The sequence below is a fragment of the Rissa tridactyla genome, chromosome 3, assembly GCF_028500815.1.
Source record: "Rissa tridactyla isolate bRisTri1 chromosome 3, bRisTri1.patW.cur.20221130, whole genome shotgun sequence".
Taxonomy (NCBI): domain Eukaryota; kingdom Metazoa; phylum Chordata; class Aves; order Charadriiformes; family Laridae; genus Rissa; species Rissa tridactyla.
The window spans coordinates 99,892,459-99,914,462 of NC_071468.1; the positions used below are offsets into that span (position 1 = coordinate 99,892,459).

Below are 22,004 nucleotides of genomic sequence, written 5' to 3' on the forward strand. Positions count from 1 at the left end.
ACTGGGCTACTGGCAGCATCTTCTCTTCTGTAAGACTGAAAATCACTTATGAAATAATTGACATAGAAATTGGTATGTACCCACAGAGCTCTGGGTGCCTAGGAAAGGACGTATATCCATGCTAAGGATGTGCAAATGCTAAGGAAGCCTGGAAACAGCTTCTTTCAGTGACTAAGCCTAGCTTTGCACAGTCTTTGAGGCTTTTCTTTCAGAGCCAGCTTTTCCTTATTTGATTATGAATTAAATAGTTCTCTTAACAAAACTTATTTTGACAGCTTGTGAAAGAACTGGAAAAGAAGCCAGTGTTCTCTGTCATTAATGTAAATTGGAAAGCGACTCAGAACATGCCTATCATCTTATCCTTGAGTCTACAAACTCCGTGACAGAAGACCAACAGTTCTTCCCAGTGAAGCTCTTTTTCATAGTGATGGAAAATGCAGGAGTAACTGCATCTTTACTTCCACCTGGCTTTTCAAGATCATGAACAGGATCATAAACAAGCTATACGTCCTTCTCATTAGCAAGTAAGTTATGGTTAATTTTACGCACGTCTTTAAAAGCTGAAATTTGCCATTGTATGTTGCACTGGGGAGCCCTTTCTTATTGTTCACGGCAGAGGGTTGCAGATCTACAAATGCCCTGGATAGATTCAGCTCCTGTGGCAGCTTGAGGAAGAACTGATTTGCACTTATGATGTTTGTTGCTTATGTTTCTTGAACAGATGGTCACATTTCTTTAGGGTTTTTAAACACGGCAAAAACAAGAGACATAATTTACAGATGTTTCATTCTGTCATCTGTTTGTGATTGTCCAGTCTGAAATAGTCTGGTTTATTTTCACAGAAGGCATGTATTTTAATCTAGTTTTGAATTGTCATAGCATATGCGTCTATGTGCTAACAGATACAGAATAACTAGTTGGCTGGCTGGGATCTTTGTGGACTTGGCTAACAGCATACTCCAGGTGGGGAGGTGGCCACTGGCTTCTGAAATAGCTCTTGGGGATGGCTCTTTGTAGAGCTGCATGTGCTCTTGGAGTAATGGAGAGACGAGTGGAGAGGAGGAAATGCTAACTGCTGTTTGCATGCTGGCTGGCATTGTGAGATGGACCACTAAAGCCACTGAAACAAATAACAAAAGGTGCTTAAGTGAAACTTTCTTGTTTTCCTCCTTTGGTAGCCAGTGGTCACAGAAGTGAGACAGATTCCAAAATACAAACTGAACTGGGAACAGCTGGTCCAAAAGGAATGGCAGTGATTCCTGGCAGTCCAGGACTTACAAGTCTCCAGTTGTGAGTTTAGATTGTTACTAACTACATGCAGTCAAGCCAGTCAGTTTTGCAATCAACATGAATGGATGTGAGACTTGGGATTTAGCTTAACATGGATCACCATCAAGCAGCTAAGAAATATAACTAACATAATTTTCATTTGCTGCTTTCTACAAGGTTACGCAGGGCTACCAGGATGCCATGGACAGAAGGTACTGAGAGAGACAGTTTCTTATGAGGCTTTGCTTTTAAATTGAGGATTAGACATTTCTTTGATTATTTTTTTTTTATTGCAGTACAGTCAACACAGGGCAATTAAGGTTAAAGTGGAGAGGAAATATATTTCAGAGATAAACAGCTACGGAAAACAAATTAGCAGCTAGTTGGAAACATATCTAATTTCTAAGTGTGAATGTGTGTGTCTGTAGGACAAAACCCACAACAAAATACAGAAGACAATTTTTTCTTTAATTCTCCCTTCTTGGGAGAAGTCTTTTGGTGTTGCTGTGGTTGCTTTGTACTGTTGATGAACAGCCTGTACCACAATGCATGTGCTGCTACATATACTCTGCTGCAAACACAGTGCTCCCTGAAGCATGGTGCTCCCTGAAGCATGGAAAAGCTGGGTGTGCTCACTGCCACTGCTCTTAACGGCGTCTGACAAAGAGCAGGTCAGTGCTGCTGGCTGGGTCTGAGGTCCTACAGAGCTCCTACACCCACCATTAGTCATTCCCACATCCGTTAGGCTGTTAAATGCTTCTGTGGAGCAGAAATGGTACACACACACCAAGGCTGTGATTTATTCCTGGCTCTTTTATCCGCCCCACAATCGAGGGGAAAACTTCTGGCTCCTCACTGCTGGACAGATACACGTAGAAATCAAGCAGAACCTGGCTATAAATCACTGGAAAACTTCTTTTGTTATTTGCCTTCCAATGATGAGAAGTGAATAGAGGCTCAGCAAGCTTCAGTTCTCTGCACTTTGAAAATGTCTGGTTTGGGGCTTTTTTCCTCCAGAAAACCTGGTAATCACATGAGTAACGTGCTGTCGGCACTGACCACCTATGCCATGCTGTCAGTGTGACAAGAATACCGCAAGCAGCGGCCTTCTGGTATTCTTGTCAGTGCACTAAGGCAAGGCTCAAAGTGTAAGTTGAAAACTGGAGTCAAAAGAGTTGTGGAGAGGATTATTTTACTTAAATTGGTGACGTACACACACCTGCAACACCCTAATTTAGTGTGCAAATTTTTTGCCCGAGACTGAATGATACTTCTTGGTTTTGAATAATACAAGCCTGGGTCCGTTTAATTCAATTTGTAGTCCTCTAATGTCCATCCTCAGCATCTGTTCTTTGAAAATGCCCACTGAAATAATGCCACAGCCAAACAGTTCTGGACCAGAACTCAAGAATTCGTTGTCTCTGCCACTTAACTATGAATTAAGAATAAATTCAGGTAAGTCATGATACATTTTGTGATTTGCTTTTCCCATGTGTATAATAGGAATAAACATATCGAATGTAAGAAGATATATCAAATAATAGGAATAATTATATAAACATAGTACATGTTAAAATGCTATGACATTTACAAATTAAATTTACCAATTAAGAGCTAGATACTCTGTTTATTAAGATGTTAAGAAAAATGTATTGCTTTCAAAAATCTTAGTGAATAAAAGCCATCAGGATTGTTATCATAATAAATATCACAGAGAAGAAACACACATCATTTTAAGTGGATAGGATTGAAATAATCATGATTTTTTTAAAAATTAAAAGATGAGCGTTTATGAAGACTTCTAAACCTTTTCTATGCAATAAGTTTTCTTCTAGCTTTAGGGATAATTTGGTCTTGCAGGTATATATGCTAAAAGAGATGAAAAGATAGTTTGCTATTCATGCTTGTAAGGAAATTACACTCAAAATATTGTTTTAACTGTTTTCATGTTTATAATTTTTACTAGCTTTTCACACTTGCTGTTATCCTGTGGGGTTTTTTTGCCGACCACATATATTTATTATATTTTTCATCTTGTGCAGCCAAGAGTTCTGAATAAAATATCAGTGATCCTCCACTACCTTCATCATCATGATGAATAATTTGTAGGTTGCTTGGACCTCAGTGAAGATGCTAATAACTGTAAATATCAATTACACATACTGAAAGCTGGTGTGTAAACCAGTAGGAAGCAACTGGGGTTTGAAATTAGTTGCAATATCAACATTTATATTTTATTTTAAAGGAGAAAAAGGCATTGAAGGAACTGTAAATAAAGAAATGTTTTTGACCCATTTGTTCCTTTCTCCCTGCTCCTGTTGCATTCATTTAATGTGAACTCCTTGCAAAAACAATTGAATAAAGCCAGGAAGAGCTAAACAACTGTTCTGATGGTGTTATGGCAAGCTATAATATACAAAGTGCTACTAAAAGTGAGTTATTTGTTTAGGAAACAAGACAATGGACTGCATAAGCTTGAAGGTGCCATGGATGAAGCACAACAGGGAAGACTGGACGCTAAGGCCACCCCAGGAAGAACAGTGCCCCTGGAGCCAGTGGTTTGCCTGGCACTGCTCCAGCTGTTGGACCACTTGTGGGACTTGCTGTTCTTTTTGAGCTAAAATATCATAAAAGGTACCAAATATTTAGAGTGAGGAGAAGATACCGGCAACCAGCTGTCAGTTGCCAAGGGGACCTCCTCTGGAGCCAGCCTGACCTGCAGTGGTGTGCAGATCTTGGCACACTGGGGTTTTGCTGAGGTAGGGAAAGGCCAGGGCAGCAGAAAGACCAGCAAGGAGTCAGCAGCTCTTGCAGGAGATGCTAACAAGGCCTGGGTATTGCCAGAGCAACTCCTACCACCCCACGCTGGCGTCAGATGGGGTTCACCTCTCAGAAACGGGGAAGAGGGTCTTTGCTCATAAGCTAGTGGGGCTCACTGACAGAGCTTTAAACTAGGCTTGAAGGGGGAGTGGGATAATATCAGGCTTGCCCATGACAAGTTGTGGGATGACACACCAAGGTTAGAGGAACAAGATGCTAGCGAGGGCCCGCATCCTGTTGCTCTGAGATGTGATGCCTACACTGCTGCACACTTGAAGTCTTACGGAGATCAGCCAGGGAATCCTGAGGTAATAGGAGCCAAGAGGGAAACACCAGTGACACACATCAAAGAAATTAAGGGGTGTTCCTCTAAGAAGGTGACATGGCTGACAGTCCAGCTGAAGTGCCTCTATACCAATGCATGTAGCACGGGCAACAAATAGGAGGAGCTGGAAGCCACCATGCTGCTAGAAAGCTATGACTCGGTTGCCATTACTGAAACTTAGTGCGACGAATCCCATGACTGGAGTGCAGCTATCAATGGCTACAGGCTGTTCAGAAGGGACAGGTGAGGAAGGAGGAGTAGGAGTGTTGCCCTCTACATCAAGCAATGGATAGAGCGTGAAGAGCTGTCTCTGAAAAATAGCCATGAGCAGGTTTAAAGTCTATGGGTAAGAATAAGAGACCGAGGCAACAAAGGGAGCCTTGTAGTTGGTATCTACCACAGACTGTCTGATCAAAGAGAGCCTATTGACAAAGCCTTCTTACTCCAGCTACAGGAGCCATCATGCTTGCAGGCTCTCATCTTGCTGGAGGACTTCAGCCACCCCAACATCTGCTAGAAAAGGAGCAAGGTGAGCTGAAGGCAATCCAGGACACTCCTGGAGCGCATGAAGGATACTGTCTTAAGCCAGGTAATAGACAGCCCTACCAGAGGGTATGTGATACTGGATCTGGATACTGGATTTTCCTCAGTCTTCAGTGGCAACTTCTCTCCCCACACCTCTCGAGTCGATGGACCACAAGACAGAGACTGGGGGAGAAAAGTCCCTCCCACTGTAAGAGAAGATCAAGTTTGTGACCATGTGAGGAACCTGAACATACAGAAGACTATGGGACCTGATGAGATGCATCCCAGAGTCCTGAGGGAATTGGCTGATATAGTTGCCAAGCCACTCTCCATGACATTTGAAAAGTCATGGTGGTCAGGTGAAGTCTGTGGTGACTGGAGAAAGGGAAGCATTGCACCCACTTTCAAAAAGGGTAGAAAGGAGGACCCTGGGAACTACTGACCTGTCAGCCTCACCTCTGTGCATCACAGAACAGATCCTCCTAGAAGCTAGCTAAAGCGCATGGAGGACAGGGAGGTGATTTGAGACAGCCAGCATGGCTTCACCAAGGGTGAGTCCTGCCTGACCAACCTTGTGGCCTTCTGTGATGGACTGACCACATCAGTGGACAGGGGAAGAGCTATGGATGTCCCCTATCTGGACTTCTGTAAGGCCTTTGACATGGTCCTCCACAACATCCTTCTCTCTGAATTGGAGAGATACGGATTTGATGGGTGGACTGTTTGGTGGATGAGGAATTGGTTGCATCCAGAGGGTAGTCATCAACAGCTCAATGTCCAGATGGAGACTGGTGACAAGTGGTATCCCTCAGGGGTCTATATTGGGACCAGTACTGTTCAATATCTTCATCAGTGACATAGACAGTGGGATTGAGTGCACCCTCACCAAGTTTGCAGACAACACCAAGCTGAGCGGTGTGGTTGACATGCCTGAGGGATGGGATGTCATCCAGAGGGACTTGGACAGGCTCGAGAAGTGGGCCTGTGTGAACTTTGTGGGGTTCAACAAGGCCAAGTCCTCCCCCTGGGTCCAGGCAAGCACTGGAACAGGGGCTGGATGGGGTTCCAAGCAGCCTGATCTAATTGAAGAAGTTGCTGCTCTTTGCAAGGGTGGTTGGACTAGGTGACCTTTAAAGGTCCGTTCCAACCCAAACTATTCTATGATTCTAAGATAGATGAAATTGAGCTGACACAGCAGGAAATCATTATAATGAACACATCAGAAGGATCAGAATGGGAACAAAACTGGTGAAAAGTTATTCCTCAGGACAGTGAAAATGCATTAGGAAAGACTTCTGTCTCACTGAATCTGAATTTAACTTTACAAGGAAATTAATCCAAACTGATAAGATAGCAGACCTTTTCTTGTAAAATTTTTCCTTATTTTTGTAAAAGTCATGTTTAAAAATAATCACTCTTGAATATTTGAACTATAAACATCATTTTAGCCTTAGCTGGATACTAGAAGAGGGCAGTACAGCCAAACATTGTTAACCAGATAATTACAGGAAATTTCAGTTGGATTTTCTGATGGAACTGTTTCTACTTTATTTTCCTAATGTTTCTAAAGTTCTTTAACTACAGGGACTACCTTTTCCAGAAACTTGTGTAATTAGAAGTGTGTGAAAGAATGTTCTTAGAGCAAACTTCAACTTTTGCAGACAGCATGAGGAAGAAATGTGCCAGCAGCTGCCCTGTCTACAGAAATGTGCTGATGAATTCTCCAGGACCTAGGGATATTCCTGTGTACCCTGGGCAAGAGGTAAGCATAGTGGGAGAGAAAAATAGGCCCATTTCACAAATCTTCGTGTAGTTGAAGCACTGAGTGACATGGAACATGAAGCAGAAAGAACACAAAAGACTTTCTTTGATGTAATGTTATACTTGGTTTTGTTCTCACTGAACTAAAGCTGAAGTGGGTTTTCCATTTCCTTCAATAGGAACCAGGGGAATTTGTTTTCCTGCAGGGAAAACAAATACGGAATTAGCTGTGGAAGAAATTAGAAGCCTGCAAAACAAAATAAAATGCCTAAAGCAAGTACTTGAGATCATTACTATGCTAACTTTAGCCTAGAGAAACAGGCAGTGAAGTTATGGTAAAAGATTAGATAAATCCATTTTAATGCTATTACAAGCTGAGCAATAATCTAATAAACTTTTTCTAAAAAACTACCCCCAAATGATATGCAACAGTTTTAAAACTTTATTTGTATCCGTATTTTCAACAGCTCTGGAGGCAAACAGTGACTCATAACCAGAGTATTCATCTCCCACTGCTCTAAAAGGTCTTGAGGGACCATAATTTACCTTTCCCTTTCTTGAGGGAACCTTTGAGGGATCATAATTTAATTATATACAGTTGATTAGTATTTTCTAGTACCTACAGCAAAGAATACCACAGAAGAGCAAATTCCAAAGCAAATCTTTTATTGGAGTTGTTATGTTCGTTACTGTGCTGCAGCCAAAACCTTCTCACGTGATCTAAAAGAAGAGGGAGGGTTTAAAAAGTTATCAGCGAAAATATCTGGGCTATTTCTTTTTGCCTTCATGTATCTTCATATATATTCTTCATATATCTTTGTCACTGTGTTGCTGACCACTGCCTATAGTGTCACGAACTCCAAACAAGTAAGATTTATTTTCCAAATCTGGAGTTAAATACCATGGTAATGAGGTATTTTTAGTGATGCTTTCCAAAGATAGACAAAATACTGTTTTGACAGTGGAATGAAATGGTAAGAGATTGCATGCCAGGTTTGGAAAACAGGCAAAAATAGCCTTGTTTCAACTTGCAAATTTTAGGTTACCATCTCATAGTGATATAACATGTTAATAACCTAACTGTATTACAAATAATTTGATAAGACTGAAAGCACCCATCTACTTTTAACTCTTCTTCCCTCTTGGCTCTGACTCCCCCTAACCCACATTGTAGCACGTGTAGCCCACAGTGCCAAACTGAAAGCACGTTATCTCAGTTTTCTTCCACGCAGTTAAATGTCTGGGGTTTTGTTATTTTTTGTTGGATTTTATTGGTTTTGTCCTTTTAAACAAACTTTAAATAACTTTATTTTATGCTATTTCTTTGCTCTAAACAGTCTTTGCCTTCCTAATCCCTTTGTTTTTCCTGAGCTGGTTTTAGTGTTCCCTCTCCACCTGCTGCTGCTGTGGGCTCTCTGCTTTATTCCTCCACAGGAATCTCCCTGTATCTCTAGCTCTTCCAAGCCTCACTTTTCAAATTTGATGTGTGAGCAGACTAATAATTCCTCTCCCAACTTCCCTAATGTCTTCACGTCATCTGTGCCCAGACATAAAAGAGTTAGAATTCACGGTAACACAGAATCATGTCGGGAGGTGATGCAGAGCACTGTGGCCTGCGGGACTGGGGGACTTCTCCTTGAACATAGCAGGAAAAGCCATGGTCAGGTCCATGCCACCAGCTCTCAGCTGTCACAATTTAAGCACCATCCCTAATAAAGCAGGGCCTTATTCTCACACGTTCATTATCTAGAACAAACATCCTTGGCTCTCACAGGTAAAACTAACCACACTAGGAAGCTCTCATATGAAGTTCTACAGGCCTCTGAGGTTATTCTTCAATGTTATTTTTTTTAATTTCTTTTTTTTTTTACTATGCCTTGTGTAAAGAAAAGAGCATTTTCAAAGAGTCTGGTCCATAAAGAAAAGCTGCATCTCTGTTCAGAATCAGATCGCTGGTTTGTTTTTTTTTCTAAATTGAAAATTTGGACTCATTTCCACTGTTGTTCATAGGTTTTTTTTTTTTGTTTGATGTTACAGATTGGAATTAAACAAGGAAAAATTAATAAAAACTGCAATTGTGGATTTGCAGCAACGTTAGGAATTTTATAGGGCAAACCGGGGTTGAAAGGAATTGATGGGGAGTATGGGGCAGAAAGATTTTACGGTGATTTTGAAGATACTGTGTGACAGGGAGAAAGAGAGACCACTGGAAGGTTCAAACCAACAATTTATTTGGACTTCACCCACGGCTCCAATACACCACTATTGCAGGTTATATGGATACAATGGAGGAATGCACTACTGCAATTTCAAAAACAATTTACAGGTTACTATATTGCAACCTACAAGTGATGTAGGTTGTACTACCTACATGTGGTACTAACTGGGATGTACTAACGGGATGTACTAACACAAACCACAAGTGCACTAGGTATTAATACCTTAAAAGAGTGCACTAATCACAATCTTGAATCATGCCAAATATCATATGTATGTTTCTTAACCACTTACCCTCTCTCTCAGATAAGGCCTCCCAATCCCTGGGAAGTTGTAGAGCATGCTGGACAAGGCAGCGAGAATCTCCTACCTGCCAGCTGTATCCTTGGAAAAGACTCCCCCATTGTCTAGCCAAACCTTTGGGTTTTTATTTCCTGATTCAATGGGTGGGCAGGATTGTGCCTGAGTGGATTACACTATCATCTGGCACGTTTATCTCTGGTGGTGTGATGCCCCCTTAGTCTGCACTGCTAATTTTGCGATGTCTAGTACACAAAGTTACTGAATAATGGTGGAATGGGACTCGGGGCATTTTGTTTGTTAAGGGATTATTCACGGCTCCATTCAGGTTTGGGTTCTCAGTGTGATCCCGTGTTGAGGCAACCCCGGGCTGAGCCGTTTTGCTCCCCCCAAGTCACCTCTGCAAAGATAAGGATCTGTCAAAGGGAGAAGCAGCTGAGTAGAATGACAACTGCCTGCATTTTGCCTTTGTGCACCAAAACCTGTTTATCTGGGTCATCCCATATGTCCTGGAAAACAGAGACTGAAATGTAGAATATCTTTGAAGGACTTTTTTTTATATTGTTTTTTGCTCAGTGAATTTCAAGTTCAAAGTTTACGAACAATGAACTGTTTTCCCCGTGAACGTAAACATTAAAATTATTGTACTCATTAAGTTTTAGGTGAGCACAGTGAAAATGCAGATAAAGGGTTCAGAGGTTTTGGACTAGTTGGCTTTGAAGGCAACCAAGGCCCAAAGGGTAAGTTTTCTTCTTGAAATTTTGATGGTTGAGGGAATAAACAGACTTGTACAACAAGAAATTTTGTTTGCTTTGCAAAATGATGTCTAAGACGATAGATGTAAAAATAAGATCAGAATACATACATATATGTGTCCTTAGTACACGTGCATGTAGTAAGAGCTTTGTATGATGGTCTGTTACCAAAGCCACAAGATGTATTCAGTTTACAGTGAAACTGGAGTTTTCTCAGATCTGCCTCAAACATGGCCCTATTTTTCTCATGCATTTTTTGGGCAATTTTTTGTCTTCTCTCACCCATTTTTTGCAGGAAAGATGGTTTTGGTTTGTTTGCTTTTTTTTTCAGCAAAGCCTGCTGCCTTAAAAAACCCAACAAATTTTTTTACCCACTTAAGCCCTAGCACATGAGTAAGAATAGTAAATGAGAAGAGACCATGCTAAGTGTATTTATCTTGGCATTCTTTGTTCTGAGCTTCCTACGTTGCCCTTTGTATTTCTTTTCCTGGGATACCGGGGAGGAATCAATAGCAAAATTGACTATTTGGGTGACCGTTTGCACTATTTACTTCATGAAGCCCCAGGACAGAGATCTTCTTTCGTGTTTGTAGTGTTTATTTTTATGGGACTATACCTCTTACGCTGCTTGCCAGGCTCTACGCATGGCCCAGAGAGCACTCCAGGAGACAGCTCTGCAACAGGCATACCCTAACATTTACAGCAATGTCATCTCACAAGGTTGGTTGCGTTTGTCTGCTGGATCATATATTTCCTATAAGAATATATTTTCTCTGTGATGCGTTTCATTAACAGCAAAATAAACAGCTTGTGCACTGGGTTGGAGCATTTTAAATGAGTATGCATATATGAACAGTTCATTTCACTGCTTATGTAATGCAGCCTTTGTACGCTTGCAACCTCAAAGAAAGTGGTTTAGTATTTTCAGCTCTCTTCATTTCTCAGTTCTCCACAGCAGCTGTGAGCCGCTAGCTCCTCCTGCAAGCCCTTGGAAAGGGCACGTCTGCAAACCTGGTCAAAGGACCCTGACCCCAGCAGCCCCTCCTTGGGGTGGGTAGCTGGGAAAGGAACACTATGTATTGGGGCAGGGTGGGAGGTAGTTTGGGGAAGGTTTATAGCCTGGAACATGGGACTGGAAAGCAGAAAATCTGTTAACATTCCTGATTATCATATACCAGATACAATCCAGCAAATTACGGCTTTAGGTAAATTATTACCAATTCTTGGCCTCCCTTTCCCTATCTATAAGATGAAGTTTATGTGATGAGTTCCTATGGATCTTCACAGGAGGTAAAATATAAAAGTGCAAAATGGTGCAAAATTGTTGCTTTCCCCAAGCTCTTGTATAAAGTAATCATTTTACTCTCTGTTACAGCTGTAAGGAAAATATGTATGGGAGAATATGTACATATTCAATGTAATATTCTTACATCTCCAGAAGGACCAATCTATCTCTGTCTCCCCTTTGTATTCCTCTGTTGGAGTTCATTCTTATTTGAATTATCAATATCTGACTCTCCCCCTTTCTTTTCCTTACTCTCTTTGTCACATACAGAATATCGAAGCTGCTCTTCCTGCTGGTCTTTGAAAACCTGCGCAGCCTGATTGCTGTGATCCTGCTGTGGAACAAACCAGCAAACACAAAAGAAAAGGTCATTCCGTGGTTGCAAGGTGCGCCAAACTTCCTGCACTCTCCCCAACGTCTCCTGCTACGTAGCAGCAGAACAAGGCATGGTTCACACTTGTTAACGTAACATGGGTGTATGAGATCTGGAGAAAGAGGACCGTGGAGTTCAGGGAGGGTTAAGTTCATGCAGCTGAGAGGCTACTTCATTCACTGTTTTGGCTGCCAGACTTGTTGCTGTGGAAATGGTAGCGGAGATACTGCATATTTTAGATCTATCTTCCAGCTTGAGTTAAGGTTTTCCCTGGTGAACCATAAACTTGAAGCTACTGGACGAAGGGAAATGGAGGTTTAATCCTTTTAAGCTGCTAGCAGACATCTCTCTGTACTGGTCTTATTAGCATCCCTCTCTGCAGCGAGACTGTCAAGGGAGAGAGGAAGCTGGGAATAACAACCATTCCCAAACTTTCCCCTTGGGGATGCAAGGCAAACTGGAGACACATGTCTGTAAGCGACATGAGACTGAGTTACGAGCATTAGGAGCAAACGGGCAGGAAGGATCAGCTGGTTCAGGAAAGTACAGGAGGGGATGGGCTGTTGGTGAGCACAGGGGGGTTTAAAGCTGCTTTAATAAGACAGGTGAGGATGGTTCAGTGTTTTTCCAAAGTTTTTTTATCTGTTTTTGAGATTTGTGTTTCTGGGTCAAGCAGAAGCCCAAGAAGCAGCTAATAAAAGCGTAGTCTGCTCTGAACCATGGTGTGTGTGCTAGCACTGCCCAGGACTGAATGCCATTTGCTCCAGGAATAATGTATTTCATTATGTTAACCTCACCTCGGCAGTGCTGCAGGAGCAATTCCTTCCACTTCGGAGGCAGAAGTAACAAATGAGTCAAACTGACTGATGTGATGGTTGGCTGAAGAAAGTAAGATGTAAAATTACTTGCTGACATGGGTACACCACACACCTTGAAGGTGTGCGGTATAACCATGGTCATCTGCGAAACTGTCGCAGCCTGGTCACCTGACTGATGATAAACAGCTAGTGAAAAAAAGCTGCTTTAAGCAAATCAGCTTTTATAGGAATATATATGTATATAACAAAATGAAGGATATGCAATGTGATCAGGGCATTATCAATGATTTCTCCTAAAAGGGCTGTCCTCTATTATTCATTTGGGAAAATGGAAGTGAGAGCGATATGCATTTATACTTTAGTTTAAGTCTTAACGTCTCCATTTTCCCCATCTTAGTGAAGAAAAGTTCAGGCCATACCCTGGCCTGTGTCTGGATGTGAAAAGGGTGGATATATGAGAGACTTAGAATAAGCTTGCTTGTGAGTCCTAGTTCTGTGAACACTACATTGTTCACACAACTGCTATGGCTAGTCACACGTAAAGATTTGCTGAGCTAGGTGATGATTTCAGAGCCTGACCTTTTTCAGAGCCTTTAGTAACGCCTTTCCTTTTTACATCCAGTATTTGTGGTAGAAGAAAAATAACAGCTAGGATTGTTCCATTGATTTATATGAATTTTACTAAGTTTTAAGAAGCCTTTTAGATGGAAGACTAATTTAATTTCTATTTTAACACAAAATATCCATTTTAGGAATATTTTCCATGTTGGAAAGTAAAATTTTCCAATGTTAGGAAAAACCCAATGCAAGCCTGATTGTATATACAGCTTTGCTTCAGTTAATCGCTCAAAGCACAGACTAGATAATGCTGCCTTAGGAACAGCTTTTAGATCTTTTGTTGACTTCAGTGTGTGGCTCTGGGTGATCTTATTTGATGATATTTGAGCTGCTGTTAGAAAAAAAAATCCTTTAGCTTCAGAAGGGCTTTTCTCAGGCAGCTGTTGCTGGAGTGTCTTCTCCGCTTCACAAAGATGAGGTAGTTTTATCTGACATTACACTGTATGGCAAAGCAATGTTTTCATCTCTCCTTCATAGATGTGAAACTGAGGAATAAAAGGACCGTGGTGGGAAAAAAAAGTGCGCCACTACTACGGTATTAAAAAACACACCAAACTTCTGAAATTTATGTTCCAGAGTACTTACACAACCCATTCTCCCTGTTCTGCTGAGCAGACCTTCGATCTGATACGCGCCCTAGGAAGCTCATGCTTGGTGGCTGCTCACTGAGACCCTGGTGTAGGCTACCTGCTCAGAATCACACAGACAAGGACGTGTTCTCTAGGACATCTTTTAAAATAAACCCTTAGGGGAGCTTTCACATGAGTTATCCACTGGGTGGCAGAAGTAGATCAGAAAAATGAACACAAGGGATGTCTAAATCTAGCCCACTATGTATTTTGTAACAGCACTTATATCAATCTTCTACCTGAGCTGGATGTATTTGAAAAAAGATATCTCACGAGATAATATATCAGAAATATATCAGAAAGGTTTTTTTTTTTTACTCTTTTCCCCTTTCTGTATTTTTCTGAAGTTTTCTGCATGCCCACATTTCATCCCTTCTTTCTTTTTTTCCTCAACAACTACAGGAGAGCATTTTCAGAGGGGAAGGGGGTCCATTGAAGTGCTGCAGCGTGTCCAGAGGAGAGCTACCAGGCTGGTGAGGGGTCTGGAGACCAGGTCATATGAGGAGAGGCTGAGGGAGCTGGGCATGTTTAGCTTGGAGAAGAGGAGGCTGAGGGGAGACCTCATTGCCCTCTACAACTACCTGAAAGGAGGTTGGAGAGAGGTGGGTGTTGGCCTCTTCTCCCAGGTGAACAATGACAGGACCAGAGGAAATGGTCTGAAGTTGCGGCAGGGGAGGTTTAGGTTAGATATTAGGAAGAATTCCTTTACTGAAAGAGTGGTCAGGCACTGGAACAGCCTGCCCAGGGAGGTGGTTGAGTCACCATCCCTAGAGGTGTTTAAAAAACACTTCAGGGCATGCTCTAGTGACAGAGATTGTAGGGGTTGGGGTTTTTTTTGGTTTTGGGGTTTTTTTTGTTTTTGTTTTGTGTGGAGTTTTTTGTGGTTTTTTTTTTTTTTAATGTGTGTATGGTTGGACATGATGATCTCAAAGGTCCTTTCCAACCATGGAAAAAAACCCAAAAAAACCCAAAAAGGTGATCCAGGTCCTCGAGTCAATCGCTCTTACCAGTAGCTCTCCCTTTGTCTCTTCTGGGTTTGTAACTCGAGGCAGATTTGCCAGTTTAAAGAGTTGAACCAGTTGTAAAATAGTGTGTGACTAGTTAAGAGACTGATAATTTTAGTAGTGATTAAAAACCCCCAGTGTGGTTAATACCCCACAAATTTTAGTTGAGCATGGTGAAAATGGAGGTAAATGGGGCAGAGGTTTTGGACTACAACCTTCAACAGGCTTTGAAATCAACCAAGATCCAAGAGGTAAGTTTTCTTCATGAAATTTTTCCTGCTAAAAATACATTTAAAACGTAGTCGGTATGATTCCTTCTGTATATATAATTCTGTCAGAAGCAGATGAGCCAAAGATAAAACTGTGATCCAGCATGATTCCTCATGTGTGTGCACATCTTGTTGCAACAACTGAACATCATTCCTCTTTCGAAAATAATTTGGAATAAACAACCTGGACACTGTAAAGCACCGAAATCCTAAAACTGACCCAAGAGACCCTGAGTGTTTAAAAGAATATACTATTTTGGTTCACCTCCTGTTTTTTATTTGTTTGTTGTGTTTTTGTTTTTTTTAAATTGCCTTCTCTACTGTATGTGTGAGAAAGAAATATAACTAGTTTTGTCACTATTTAGGATTTTTTTACAGTGGATTTGTCCTTGTTGCCAAAAATTGTCCTTTCCCTCTGCCTGTTCCTCTGCCCTCCAAACAGCCCTGCTTCAAAACACCCTCTATTCCCTTTTCTGTACTCTTTCTGGTGCTCCTGACGTCTTCCACCGCCTGGGCAGGGGAAAGATGCAGTAAGCAGTACGGTTAGTCCCCATGAAAATTTTTGTCCTATTAAACTCAACGTCCAAGAACGTCTTTATGATGTGTTTTATTATTGTGAGGCTGCGAGGACTGTGGCGCTTTGAAAGTACTGCCTAGCAGGTGGGCAGGGCATGTGGTGGAACGGGTTGAGCTCAGCATCTGGAGGATTATGTCTAACTGTGTGTAGGGTGATTGATCTGGAATGCTTTTAATTCACAAGGGTAGTTCCCCATAATGTATTTCCAGCATTCTTTCTTTAGAGGAAAATGAATGCCAAGTTGTAATAACTAAAATGAGGTCAGCTATAACAGGCCCAAGCTATTCGACAGCACACTTTGAAATCTCTGCAATGAATTGGATGAAAGAAAAAAACTGTCGAGTCTTGTCCTGGCATGACTCTTGCGCCCCTTTTTAAACTAATTATGTCAGTATTATTCCACCTTGAATGCCACTGTTAGATGTACGCAACACTATGAAAGTTTATGCGTTTTTTTCAGACCTGCACAGTATAGACTTTTAGACAAAACTGCTTATAGCTATATTTTATCTAATCTTTGAGTTAAAATCTGAAGATATGATACCACTGAACATGCATGGTGGAATACGCAAAATTCTGTAGTCTGTACAAATTTTATACACAACTTTATTTATCCATATTTGAAGATTAGTGGAAGTTGGTAAATAAAATAAGCAATCTGCAGACAGATGTGGTATGCGCAAGTAGTGTGTTTGTTACGTTGGAGCTTTTCACTGAATAGTAATAATCCTGGTACAGACAAGAGCACTGGAGAAAAGAAAGATATTTTCCAATTTTTACGACAGATGTAAAATACGAAAGGTAATTTGCTGGGCATACTCACTGAAGACTTGCACATTACTCAGGTCCAAATTTACTGGCAGGAGTAACTTCTCCCAGCCAGTCCGAGTTCTGGGAGTTGTGGCATGGTGACACCAAAGCACTGTTCAAAAGAAATAAATATTCATACATTCTTACTAGATTTATTGAATAGCTTTAGATGTAACTTTAATATTTTATATGTACACGTCAATGCCAGGTTCATTTATCAGGTCACCATATTTCTTGGATATCGCTTAGAAAATGCCCAGTTTTAGAATCTGAATGGAAATTAGAATATTATTGAAACACCTCAGAAAATTAACTCCGAGCACGTCTTGTCAATATTTAATTTTGATGGTGTGTAAAATGCTCATCACAAAATTTGCTTGAAGTAAAAGGAGGATACCAAGTTAATAGACTTAAAACAAAAGAAAGAAACCTTGAATACATTAAATATACAAGAAGAAAGCTCTGGTATTCTGGTATTGTGGTTTGGATTTTTATTTTTTTTAAATGCTAAACATATAGCTGGGGATACTTGGAGTGCAGTACTGTAGTTAAATATCACATAGTCAAATATGTTTATTTTTCACCCTTGCTTTCTGTAGTAAGGAAAATTAGAATTTAAGACACACTACACTCAGTTATTGGAATGGAAAAGTTTTTTATTTGTGGAACACACATAATTATCTTTATTATCCTCAGTGCTATTTTTCCTTTTATCCCCTTCACTACTTAAAGAACCAGCAGAAACTTAAGACAAAATTTAGCCAAATTGGAGTATAATTCCAGAAACTGTACAGAGTACTCGTGGGCTAATGCTATTAGCCCAGGAGAAGTTATGGTCTTAATGACATTGTATGATGCTGAGATGGGCTTTGGGTGTACAGTGGCTTACAAAACTGCTTCTAGTAACTTCAGCTTATACATTTTCCAAGGAAATAGTCCAAATTTTCCAAATAAAAAATGTTGAGTGGAAGGACATGCTGGAATCAGAGAAAAAAAGTGTGGGAAATGTTAACTCACAGAGCGACTGAGTAATGCTGGTTGGTCCCTGTCCCGTTCCTCACTGACCTTTCAGTAAATGAACCCTGGGATGACTCACCCTGCAGTCCCACCTCGGCACTTTCTCTGCCCTCCCTCCCTTTGGGGCTGCTGAGAGGTTGCAATGGCAGTCACCTTCATTTGCCACATCTGTAACAACGTTTTGGTGTTTGGGTTGTTTTTTTTTTTACAGCTCCTATGCAAAACCATCCCTTCCCTTTCATTGGGTTAAGGTATAATTCAGTGTATTGCGATGGATAATTACACCCTTTCAAAAAGAACGTCATTCTCACTTCTGTTCTTCTCTGAGGTTCATCTTCACACATTTTTTTTGAAGTTTCTTCAACTGAGTTTTGACTTCTCAACTACCATCCTTTTAATTACTTGATGCCAGTTTACCATGATGTGTGTGCTACCAAGGAAAAACAGCTCAGTGTCACACAAAACATAATCTGTCATCATTTTCTCGTATGCCAAAGGTCAGTAACCAGTGATGATGACAAGAATATTAATATCTGTTGATCTTGAAGGAAAGTATTATAGTTGCTTCACTTCCTAAGTTTCCAGAAATCAAGTTCCCAAAAACACTGGGATCAGATTTTATGCTAGAGTCATAATTTTATTGCACTAGTTTATTAGTGAACCTTGTGTAATAACAGGATGGACTTGATTATACTTCAAGCAGTAGCACTTGAAATGACAGAACTGGAAAGAAAATTTCTGCCTGTTCTCTGGACTATCCAGAGCCCAGCAGACTTGAAAAGGAGTCAGAAAATCATTGAGACATTGCAGCGAGCCATTGGGGAGCCAGGCAAGCCCTGCAGCACTGAGTCAGCGTGTCATTTCAGGAGTCTGTATTTCCTCAAATGCAATTCCATTTTATGTACTCTTTCCTGCCTTCCCCGCCCCATGCTTTCCATGTTTTCCTGGCTCCATGATCACATTTTAGCTCTTGAAAGAGATGGGGGAATAATCCATTTACTTAGTGGGAATTTGTGTGTGTTAGGCAGACTGAGAGGGAAAAATTGCTGTTTCTGGAGATGCCACAAGTCTGATAACATGGAGTTGTTCCAGGTATCTGTCTTGAAAATACCCATTGACTCTTGAGTCGCCTAGAGCATTTCTGATTAATTTAAATTTATTACATCCTTTGACAAAAATCTCCATTATTTGATTTTTGTAATATAGTTATTCCCCTGTTTATTGCACTTTGACAGCTGTCTGTATGTTCATTAAATTACATTAAGTGAATGGTTGACAAATTGTTAGGAATAGAAGCATTCAGTATAAAATTACCTTACAGTGGCTGTTTCTTGGAGCTGGCAAGAGGAGCTTAATAAAAACTGGGTGCTTAAATATATAGTATTAGAATAATGGAATAAGAATTAAAAGCCTGTGTTTCAGTTATAAAATATTCTACTGGAAAACAATGCAAACCTTGAATAATTCACAGCACTATTCTCTATTGTACTGGAAATCATGACTTGTACTTTATTTGATATAAACGTATGGATATATATGAATTTTCAGTAGAAAGTAAATATATAATACCTTAATCTGATGGGTTGTACGATATGATGGGAGTAAGTTTCACGAACTTCTATTATGCTTTAGTAATTATGAAACTTCTATATGAAGGTTAGAACACAAACTAGGCAGTTTACCTAGGCAGCAACGTAGTGCTGCTCAACATTATCTTTTCACTAGCTTATAATTTACAGATATTTGAAAAACCTGAACAAAGGCAAAAGCAGGAAAATAATACACACAGAAGAAGAGGGACCTCCTGAAAAAAAAAAAAAGAAAGAAAGTGGAAGATGGCCTTTTTGTTTAAATCAAGTCATTGACAGAGAAATGCATCCCCCTTCTTGAAATCCTAGTCCTAAGGAAACCTATCACACTTCTGTCACCGATTTTCAACAGGGCCAGATTTCATCCATATAAATTCTCTCTCTACATCAGGAATAAATTTCTAGTATTGAGCAGGCTGTAGCACAGATGCAGTATTTTTCAATATCTGACTTTGTCTTCACTCACTTTGGCTTCTGTAGCTTTAATGACAGTGACACATAGGTTATGATAAGAACGTAAATGTTATTAATTCTTAATTAACATGAAAAAAATTTTGCTCTTAAAATGTAAGCCAGGATTTTTTACTTGATATTTGCAAAGGCACATAGCAAATGGAGCTATTTTATTGGTCTTTAAATTGGGAAATTGAAAAAAAATTAAAGGTGATCTGCGCTTGAAGTCAAAAGTGAGTAAGATAATAGTAGTAAGCGTAACACACAATATGAAAACTGTTAGATAAGAAGAAAAGCTTTTAACAATACTGGTAAAAAAAGTTGATAAAAGATTGCCTGCGTAAAGTGGGAATTCTTTATTGCTGGACATCTTTAAGAGTAAATTAGGCAAACACCTTGTGTAAATGACTTAAGACTTATGATTTCTTGAGGCTCCTGACAGCTTCTTTTTTTTCCCTCTGTTTACAATTCATTGATATCCATGCCCTCAGCTTGCCTTGAGCTATCCTTTTTTAGGAATTAACAGTAACGGATGACTTTTTAATTGACTTTAACTCACCATTGTAATAATTAGCAGAAATTTATTTTTCAAACTGATTTTTTTTCTGAAATCCTTAGGAATTTACATAGTTTGCCATCTGGCACATGCAGCCATAGTCATCTGCCCAGTCAGGTTCAGCATTTGATTATAGGTTTAGCCTGTAGTTAAACTGGGACTGATGTGATCTAGCTTGAAATTCTTTGAATGTTTCCATTTTCTTTAGAGGAGACAAGAGTACAGCAGCTCAGGTAGCATATCTGACTTGGTCCGCTGAAAGCCTTCTCCAGAGGTGCTCAAAAGCCACTTTAACAAAGTAACTGTCATTCTTAGAAGTGACCCCAAGTTAGGGATGAAGTTACTCTCACTAGGTCTGTAGCTGAATCTAAATAAATAACCACTTCTCACTTTCCAGCATTGTTATTTGAATGTGTGTGTAGGCAGCCTGTGAATTCACAAACATCCTTGGAGTAACTCCAGAGTCTGTGGTCTATATACCTGTGAGTTCTGTATGCAGTAAGTAAATTTATGACAGAAATGGAGAATCTCCATAGTAATCAAATAACTTTTGTCGTTCTCTAGTCAAAGAACTTTTGTTGTTCTTTAATTTTTGGCCTTTGACAATTTTTGGTCTTGTGCATGCTGAACTTGACTGTTTTTTATTTTTTTCAAAGTACAAACTTAACAGAAAACTTTGACTTATCACAGGTCTGTGGCAAGCAGTTGGGATGATTCTGGCACAGCATAATTTAGAAGTCCCTCCCTCCTTCAGGATTAATCTTTTGACTATTTCTCAGTCCAGAAGAGTAGCTTGTATTTTCTGCTCCATATAAATTTTGTACAAAACTGCTGTAGAAGTTGCTGTGCCCTCCTCACATATGTAGGAACTTTCCATTATTTTACTCTCCATATTTTTGGACACAAGGCTTCAGCCCACCATCACTGACTTTTTGTCCCAGGAAAATTGTGTGATCCTTTGTAAATGAGCATTATTTCTTACAAATTTAAACCCTGGCTCTTAAAAGGTTTTGGAGTACTTTCCACTTCTACCAGATGTTCCACCCATGTTTTATGGGAACAGATGAAGTCATTTAAGGATGTGAGGATGCTTTTTGATCCTCAGAACTTGGGTTATACTCTTCACAAACATCTGAAATGTCCCTGGTGCATTCAAGAGTCTAAAAGGAATTCTGCACCACTGAAGCAATCCATAGGTTATCACAACAGCTGTTTCTATCCCCCCTCCGTCTCTGAACAATAATTCAACTTGAAGGATAGCCATGTATTGGATGAATTAAAACTGTGAATATATTCTGCTCCTTACCTTTTTTCCAAAATGTCTCCTGTATATTAAGGTGGATGATCTTGGCCTTTCTGTGAATGAAGACTTTTGTAAACAGAAATCTTTATGTTCCTTCATGTCTTTATCAGATGTTTGACACAATTACAAGTGTGGAAGATCATGGTGATTGTTTCTTCAAGCCATCCTCTAGGATGAAATTTAATTTATTTTTAACTACTATGTGATGTCCAACGGGAGTGGGGTGCTGCATCCGAGCAATATTCCATGAATTATGCTTCACTGCTGCTCCTCATCATATGTGCCCAGATCTTCATTATACTTGGAGAACACAAGGTACAAAATAATTGCTCTATTCACTTCCTTTCACTGCTTTCTATGGACATTTCTGTGGGACCTGTTCCTAGATTTTTGGTTCTTGTGTTGCTCCACTGCTTTTGAGTTCTAAGAAGCTCTAAGCCACCAGCACTGTTGTACACTCTCCCCATGACTGGCTTTTTCTTTAGCTGCACTTTCTCCTAGTCATTCCTTTCCCTTGAAGTTCAATCCTTCATCTAGCTTGAATCAAAGTTCTGCAAAACAACAGTCCCGGTTTCAAAGAGCGGTTCTTAACCTTGCAGATGTGCTTGAGTGATGATTTATTACCTTTCTAACTCTATTATGAGCCCTTGCTTAGAATGAGAGTAACGAGAGAATGGCCTCCTTGTCACCCTGCATACAAGGCCATTGCTTCAGAACGTCACACTTCTTCC

At 40.2% G+C, this 22,004-nt stretch overlaps 1 long non-coding RNA gene across 1 annotated transcript; it reads left to right on the forward strand.

Moving 5' to 3' along the window:
* Positions 1-396: 396 nt before the first annotated feature.
* Positions 397-9,957, forward strand: LOC128907694 (uncharacterized). Its single transcript, XR_008465701.1, has 3 exons — positions 397-524; positions 6,601-6,701; positions 9,874-9,957. It is a non-coding gene; the product is annotated as an uncharacterized LOC128907694 (long non-coding RNA).
* The last annotated feature ends 12,047 nt before the right edge of the window (positions 9,958-22,004 follow it).